The sequence below is a fragment of the Pongo pygmaeus genome, chromosome 13 (assembly GCF_028885625.2).
Source record: "Pongo pygmaeus isolate AG05252 chromosome 13, NHGRI_mPonPyg2-v2.0_pri, whole genome shotgun sequence".
NCBI lineage: Eukaryota > Metazoa > Chordata > Mammalia > Primates > Hominidae > Pongo > Pongo pygmaeus.
The window spans coordinates 121,203,887-121,212,772 of record NC_072386.2 but is presented as its reverse complement, the minus strand read 5'-3'; positions in this window follow the sequence as shown (position 1 = coordinate 121,212,772).

Genomic DNA, 8,886 nt, shown 5'->3' with positions numbered 1-8,886 from the left:
GTGAACGTGGGCTTATGGGTGGGGGAGGCCCGAGTGGGCAGCATCTGCACAGTTGGTCCTGGCTAAACATGCAGATACTCAACCCGCCCAGATCCTAGGAACCAGCCTGGATCCTGGTCATCAGGCAATCAGCTTCTGTGGATGCCATTGGCCTCCATCTCTCCAGGCCTGTGTCCTTCAAATTTCAGCGAGCATCACAATCACTCAGGCAGCTTGCGAAACAGGTGGATTTCTAGGCCCCAGACTCAGAGAGGTTCCAGATTTAGGAATCTGCCCATTTATCAAGAAACACCCACTTCTAGTGCACACCGCTCCGCCATTTCAAAAGTCACAAAGGAAAACAGCCCAGAGTCCTTTTTGTATCGGCATGCCCAAGCCCATCCAGAACTCTGAGAGGTGAGCTGGAACTACTTGTCTCAAATTCTTTTTTTTTTTTTTTTTTTGAGACAGAGTCTCGCCCTGTCGCCCAGGCTAGAGTGCAGTGGCGCGATCTCGGCTCACTGCCAGCTCCGCCTCCCGGGTTCACGCCATTCTCCTGCCTCAGCCTCCCGAGTAGCTGGGACTACAGGCGCCCACCACCATGTCCGGCTAATTTTTTGTATTTTTAGTAGAGACGGGTTTCACCGTGTTAGCCAGGATGGTCTGGATCTCCTGACCTCGTGATCCGCCCACCTCGGCCTCCCAAAGTGCTGGGATTACAGGCGTGAGCCACTGCGCCCGGCCCACTTGTCTCAAATTCTACGGCCTGCCCCTCCCAGCCCTCCCATGGGGTCTTACCAGCAGGGTCCCACCCCTCCCCGCCCCTGGAAGCCTCACAGAGGAGAATACCAGAGGGGCTTTCAAAATTGCACAAATTCTAAAAAAGACATTTGAAAAGAAAGGGAACCTACCTTTTTCAGGAGTCATTGAGTTCAAGCCTTTTGTTTTACATTTGGAGAAAGCTGGGTCCAGAAATGTTCCGAGCCCTGCCCAAGGTTCTGGCCTGAGGAGCCCTCTGCAAGCTCATGGCAGAGTCAGTTCAGTCACTTCGCACGACACCAAGCTGCTTGGGGTAACAGGTGTTTGGAATTCCGCCACGAGAGGGTCAGTGCTTACTGCTAACTGCTGGGAGGGCTCTGTAAAGGAGCAGCACATGAAGTCGTTAAAATAAAGGGCTTCTAGCTGGGCATGGTGGTGTACACCTGTAGTCCCAGCTACTTGGGAGGCTGAGGCAGGAGGATCGTTTGAGTCCAGGAGTTTGAAGCTGCAGTGAGCTATGATTGCGCCACGTGCTCCAGCCTGAGTGACAGAGTGACAACCTGTCTCAAAATGAAATAAAAAATAAAGGGCTTTGCGCTAGCTGGGCTGATGAGTCCCTGGAGCCTGGCATACAGCAGCTGCTCAGTTAATATTTACTGAAGTTTGTAATAAGCATCATTCACAGCAGTGGGCAGCAGGGCACACAGCCTGCCAGGCTCCGTGGCCTCCGGGACAAAGATACCAGATCTGGAGTCCCACTCTCTAGGGGAGAAGGCTGATTCCCTTTCTCCTCACCCCCGTATGTGGAGACCTCGGTTTTACTGATGCAAGATCAGATAGATGACAAAGTGAGTAAAGCTGGCTGAGTGTGTGACATTAGGGAGTGGTAAGGACTGTAGCCAGTATATCGATGGCATTTGAATTCTGGTTTTTTCAAGAAGCATTGAGCCGACCAATAGAAACCCTGGCATACCTAAGGGCCGAGTTAGGCCCCTGGCCATGGGTTAGTCATAGTCAGTGTTCTGTGTGATGCTGGTTGGGGAGTCTGGAGACTAGCGTTTCATCCTGGCTCTCTCCCAGTTGAGTCCATGGGCTTGGGCAAATCACTGGCCTTGGTATCCCCACATGTGCTTGGAAGGACTGGGTCAGGATCAGCTCTGAGGCTTTGTGCCAGGAAGGTGCCAGGAAGACTGGGATGGACACCAGCATGACACCAGGCTGCTGTGGCTTTAAACATGCCGCCTCGATTTGATAGGTCACTGGATGTGGGCTTAAAAAAAAAAGAAAAAAAACTGCCTCGATAGCCCCATCAGCGGTGGCAGTGACAGCAGTGATCCGCTGAGCGGAGCCTGCTGGCACGTGGGCCACCTGCAGAGCCCTCCACAGCTGGGAAGATTAGTCTCTTCCACTAGACAACACCCATTACCATGTTCCAATAGCCATCACTTCCGCTAGGAGAGCCGCAGATGAGATATCGATTGCGCTGACCCCAGACGAGCCCTTTCCTCAGCCTGAGAGGCGTGCAGATCAGCTCAGCACCCGGCTTACGGCCCGTGGCTCCTGGCTCCAGGCAGCCAAGGCCCTCTGGCCTCCTCCATGCGGCCAGGAGCTTCTGGATCCAGGTGGAGCTGACAGCGGCCCCACCAGGTGGGCTGGTTTGGGCTGGCATCCTGAGGTTCGGAGCAGGCTGAGGCCTGGGCTCTGAGCCTGTATTCCCCATGCTCTTTGATTTCCAGATCGGAGATGGGGAGGAGGTGTTTCAGGGGGGTGGCAGCAAAAGTGTGAAGATGGAAAGGAAGCCGCGCCTGGCTGGGTCTGCATCGAGCTTCAGGAGGAGATGCCTGGCTGGGTTGTGGGGAGTGGAGAGGAGGCTGTCTCGGACTGGGGATGGCCTGATACCAGCACTTGGCGCTCGGGAGGACAGTGGAAGCTTTGGGGCCAGGAGGCAACAGGACCTTAACACCCCCTTTGTCCTCCTGTGCTTTAGGCCTCCTTCCCAGGCACCCCCACCTGCTGGCAGCTCCTAGGTCATCTGTGGCTCCCTCTAATCAGGCAAGTTTAGATAAAGGATTATTACACACAAAAAGTAAAATGTTATTATAAATGCATTTCTTTTTGAGACAAGGTCTCACTCTTTCACCCAGGCTGAGGTACAGTGGCACAATCTGGGTTCACTGCAGCTTCGACCTCCTAGGCTCAAGCCATCCTCCTACCTCAGCCTCCTGAGTAGCTGAGACCACAGGCATGCACCACCACACCAGCCTAGTGTGTGTGTTTGTGTGTGTGTGTGTGTGTGTGTTTTCTGTAGGGATGGGGTTTCGCCATGTCTTCCAGGCCAGTCTCAATCAATCCTCCCACCTAGGCCTCCCAAAGTGCTGGGATTACGGGTGAGCTACCTCACCCGGCCTATAAATGTATTTCTTAAGGAGAATAAACGGGGACAAATGTAAGCCATTTTTTTCAGCTTTCAGAGTTAGTACCTCCTCATTCTTCCACTTGGGTAGGAAACTGGATTTTCTGGGAGTGTTGATAGCTGCTGGAGTTGGATAGGGAGTTCCCTATGAGCAGATGGGGCCTGATCCAAGTGTGTGTGTGTGTGTGTGTGTGTGTGTGTGTGTGTGTGTGTGTGTGTGTTTTCTGTAGAGACGGGGTTTTGCCATCTCAAGCACAGCACCTGGCCTGGGCCCTCCCTGGCATCGTGTGGAACATGCTGGAAGGCCAGGGAGCTGGGCATTTACCCCAGCTTCCACCACTGCCCACCTCTACTTCTTGTTAAAGAAAGCACTTGGCAGGAAATGGGGCATCCAGACCTCTGCACCCACCTCCCTTGGTGGAGACAACTCCCTTGTGCTTCCGGGGTGCATGTGTCTCAGAGCAAATTTCTTGGGTGCTGGGGAAAGGTGTCAGGCAGAAAAGAAGTGAGCTGCAGGTGTTCTCAAGTGTGCCCAGGACTTTCTTTTCGGGTATGGCAAGATGGCAGACACAGAGACAACTGCCCAGAAGGAATTGATTACTCACAGTTTCTAGAGGAGGGACCCCACATCCCATGGGGAGGCACCAGGGTGGGTCGGTGTTGGCAGGAGCGAGGGCAGAGCCTGGCCCAAAGCCTTCACTGTGGTTCCTGTGGGAAGGAATGGGCAAGGGAGGGTAGGTGCGTTTCAGCAAGTTTGGGATGGCTAGTTTGAGAATTCTGGCAGGCTCTGGGCTGTAGGGGTGGCCTCTAGTTGTCTGGGAAATGGCCCTGGATTGATTTAGGGCAGGGGAAATACTGGCTTGGGGTATGAGAGTTAGAGGAAGGAGATGCTTGGGTACACAGGCTCTGGATTGGTTTGTACATGAAAGGCAGGTTTGCAGGCGCGTTGTTTGCTAACTCTAGGAATTAGCCAGCCCCGGGAGGAGCAGTCTCCCCAGGATGAGCAAGGCCCCAGGATGAGAAAGCATCATAAAATACGGGAAATAACAAACATGATGAGTACAAGAGGGGCTAGAGGGAGGATGCTGTCAGCATGCTAGAAACTTTCTACTACAGCCACTGGTGAACTTCGGGGGCAGAGTGGAGAGGGTGGGTACCAACAGCATCTGAATTCACCTGGACTCTGGCTGTCGGGAACTGCTCCCTCCTCACCTCCCCTCCCCAACCCTGGGTATTTACTGAGACCTGACTGAATACTGGTTCTAGCACAAAACCATGCACGGCATGTATTCCCCTTGACATTCACAAGTAAGGTGAGCCCTAATGTTATCCTGGTTTTATAGCCGAGGACATGGAGGCCAGTCAGATGCTAAGGAAGTCACTCTGAGTCATGGGTTAGGAAGTGACAGAGCCACGATTCGGACCCAGGTCTGTGCTGCCTGACCTGAAAAATGGGTTGTTCGTTCTACCTCCTTTCCTCTCTGTGATGGTTGTGAGGCTCCAACGGCATAAGTAAGGAGGAGAGAGCGCCTTCTGAGCTGTCAACCCCGTGCACACGTCAAGGCAGGTTTTTAATTTTTCTTTATTTTATTTTATTTTCCGAGACAGAGTCTTGCTCTGTCTCCCAGGCTAGAGTGCAGTGGTGGGATCTCAGCTCACTGCAACATCTGCCTCCTGGGTTCAAGCAATTCTCCTGCCTCATCCTCCTGAGTAGCTGGGATTACACGCATGTGCCACCACGCCCGGCTAATTTTTGTGTTTTTAGTAGAGATGGGGTTTCACCATGTTGGCCAGGCTGGTCTCGAACTCCTGACCTCGTGATCTGGCTGCCTCAGCCTCCCAAAGTGCTGGGATTACAGGTGTAAGCCACTGCGCCTGGCTTATTTATTTATTTATTTAGAGGAGTCTCACTCTTGTTGCAAGGCTGGAGTGCAGCAGCACAATCTTGGCTCACTGCAACCTCTGCCTTCTGGGTTCAAGGAATTCTCCTGCCTCAGCCTCCCAAGTAGCTAGGATTACAGGCATGCGCCACAAGCCTGGCTAATTTTTGTATTTTTACAAATATTACAAATTTTAGAGATGGGGTTTCACCATGTTGGCCGGGCTGGTCTCGAACTCTTGACCTCAGGTGAGCCACCTACCTCAGCCTCCCTAAATGCTGGGGTTACAGGTGTGAGCCACCATGCCTGGCCAGGTTTTTTATTTTTTGAGACAGGGTTTCACTCTGTTGCCTAGGCTAAAGTGCAGTGGCACAATCATGGCTCACTGCAGCCTGGACCTCCCAGGCTCGAATGATCCTCCTGCCTCAGCCTCCTGAGTAGCTGGGACCACAGGTGTGTGCCCCCACGGCTGGCTAATTTTTGTAATTTTGGAAGAGACAGAGTTTCACTCTGTTGCCCAGGCTGGTCTTGAACTCCTGGGCTCAAGCGATCCACCCGCCTTGGCCTCCCAAAGTACTGGGATTACAGGTTTGAGCCTGGCAAGGTCAGGCAGTATTTATTTATTTATTTAGAGATGGATTCTCTCTCTGTCGCCCAGGCTGGAGCGCAGTGGCATGATCTCAGCTCACTGCAACCTCTGCCTCCCGAGTGCAAGTGATTCTCTTGCCTTAGCCTCCCGAGTAGCGGGATTACAGGTGCCCACCACCACGCCCAGCAAATTTTTGTATTTTTAGTAGAGATGGGGTTTTGCGATGTTGGCCAGGGTGGTCTCAAACTCCTGACCTCAGGTGATCCGCCCACCTCGGCCTCCCAAAGTACTGGAATTACAGGTGTGAGCCACCACGCCCAGCCAATCAGGCAGTTATTTGTCTTGACCAGCTTCCTTAATGCTGTGGAAAGCCCTGTGAAATAGAGACCGAGACCAGGCTCCCGTTCCTGATGGCCCACTGTGGGCCTCCTGGAACCTCCAATAGCCCTGGAAGGAAGGGCCATTACAATCCCATCCTACAGATGGAGAAACTGAGATTCAAGAAGGTAAAGTTCTGGCCCAAGTTCTCACCGCGAAAGAGGAAGGAACCAGGATTTAATATGTGTAACCTAAGTCTGGTCCCTGAGCTGGGGCTCTCCCCTTTCACTCTGCACCCCACGTCACCTTCCTTAAAGGCCAAACTGCCTGTGCAGCATCCTGCCCCTTCCCGCATCCCAGCTGCCTTGCCCACAGTTGCCTTGGAGGATCCCCGGCTCCACTCTGCCCAGATGCCTCCTCTCCTCCCGCTTCTGCTCCAGCCCAGCACTTTGCTAGCCCAAGCTCTTCTCAATGCCTTTCTTTAACATTGGCCATCTTTTTCCCGCTTATATTAAAAAATTATTTATTTATGTTTTTGGCTGGGTATGGTGGCTCACCCCTGTAATCCCAGCACTTTGAGAGGCCAAGATGTGGGGATCGCTTGAGGACAGGAGTTTAAGACCAGCCTGGGCAACATGGCGGGTGGATCACTTGAGGCCGGGAGTTTGAGACCATCTGAGCAATATGGCAAAACCTGTCTCTGCTAAAAATACAAAAATTAGCTGGGCATGGTGGTGTGTGCTTGTAATCCCAGCTACTCAGGTGGCTGAGGCACAAGAATTGCTTGAACCCGGGAGATGGAGGTTGCAGTGAGCCATTTTTCATGTCTCTATGAAAAATACAAAAATTAGCTGGGTGTAATGGTGCATGCCTGCAGTCCCAGCTACTTAGGAGGCCGAGGTGGGGGATGACTTGAGCCCTGGATTTTGAGGTTTCAGTGAGCTGAGATCACAGTGCACTCTAGCCTGAGTAACAGAGCAAGACTCTGTCTCAGAAAAAAAAAAATCAACTTTCATTTCTGTCCACAAAGGACTGAGGTGGTCCAGAATTATACTCCCACTGTAAACAACAGATAATTGTACAAAACAGAAGGAACCACTATTTTCAGACATTCAACAACAGGTAGCACAGGGCTGTGATTCCTGAGAAAAGGGAAACTAACAAGGCAAGCCCTATCATCACCTAGCTTTCTGCTTGGAGGTAATTCCAAAACTGCAAAATAGGGAGGAGACACAGAGTCCAGTGATCATGCCAAGCTGAGAAGACAGATGGGGTTTGGGGAAGCCGACACAGCTGAAATCTGTGGGACTCACAACCAGCACGGAGGGCACTACAGGAGAAAGACCTCCAACAATCTGTGAAGTGTCCATTTGAGTCTTTGGTGGATGCCAATCTCCTCATGTATAGAGTAAAACCCCATGAGACCAGACAAGAGCAACTTTTTTTCCCCCCCGAGATGGAGTCTTGCTCTGTCGCCCAGGCTGGAGTGCAGTGGCACGATCTCGGCTCACTACAACTTCTGCCTCCCAGGTTCAAGCAATACTTCTGCATCAGCCTCCCGAGAAGCTGGAATTATAGCTGTGCACCACCACACCTGGCTAATTTTTGTATTTTTAGTGGAGACAGGGTTACATCATATTGGCCAGCCTAGTCTCAAATTCCTGACCTCATGATCTGCCTGCCTCGGCCTCCCAAAGTGCTGGGATTACAGGTGTGAGCCACCCTGCCAGGCCAAGAGCAACTTTTGAGGGGAAAAAACTTACTGAGAATCTCATACAGGACTGAGAATTGTTTTGAGTTTCCCCCAGCCAGAGTAGACAGACTTCACTGAATATAAGAATCATTAAGCAGAAAACCTAGAAAGGGCCAGGAGTGGTGGCTCATGCCTGTAATCCCAGCACTTTGGGAGGCCTAGGCAGGTGGATCACTTGAGGTCAGGAAAATTATAAAAAAAACTTTCTGTGAATAAAATTGAAAACCTACATGAAATGGTTAAATCCCTCAAAAGATACAAATTACCAAAGTTGATCCAAGAGGAAATAGACAACTTAAATAGCCTTACATAAATCAAAGCAACTGAATATTTTATTTTATTTTATTTTATTTATTTTATTTGAGACAGAGTCTGCACTGGCAGAATCTCAACTCACTGCAACCTCAGCCTCCCAAGTAGCTGAGATTGCAGGTGTGCACCACCACACTTGGCTAATTTTTGTATTTTTAGTAGAGATGGGATTTCGCCATGTTGGCCAGGCTGGTCTTGAGCACCTGGACTCAAGTGATCTGCCCACCTTGACCTCCCAAAGTGCTGGAATTATAGGCATGAGCCACTGCACCTGGCCAAATTTATTTTTTAAAAGCCTCAGGCTGGGCACAGTGGCTCATGCCTGTAATCCCAGCACTTTGGGAGGCCGAGGTGGGTGGATCACCTGAGGCCAGGAGTTTGAGACCAGCCTGGCCAACATGGTGAAACCCCGTCTCTACTAAAAGTACAAAAAATTAGCCAGGCATGGTGGCAGGTGCCTGTAATCCCAGCTACTTGGGAGGTTGAGGCAGGAGAATCACTTGAACCCGGGAGGTAGAGGTTGCAGTGAGCCAAGATCATGCCATTGCACTCCAGACTGGGAGACAAGAGCAAGACTCTGTCTCAAGAAAAAAAATAAATAAATAAAAATAAAAAAATAAAAGCCTCACACACATAAAAATTTTCAGGCTCAGATGGCTTCACTGGTGAATTCTTTTTTCTTTTTCTTTTTGTTTCCTTGCAGAGATGGGGGTCTTGCTATGTTGCCCAGGATTGTCTTGAACTCCTGGGCTCAAGCAATCCTCCCACCTCAGCCTCCCAAAGTGCTGGGATTACAGACATGAGTCACCATGCCTGGCCTTCCACTGGTGAATTCTATGAAATGTTTATGAAATAATATTACCAATCCTACAAAAAAGCTGTT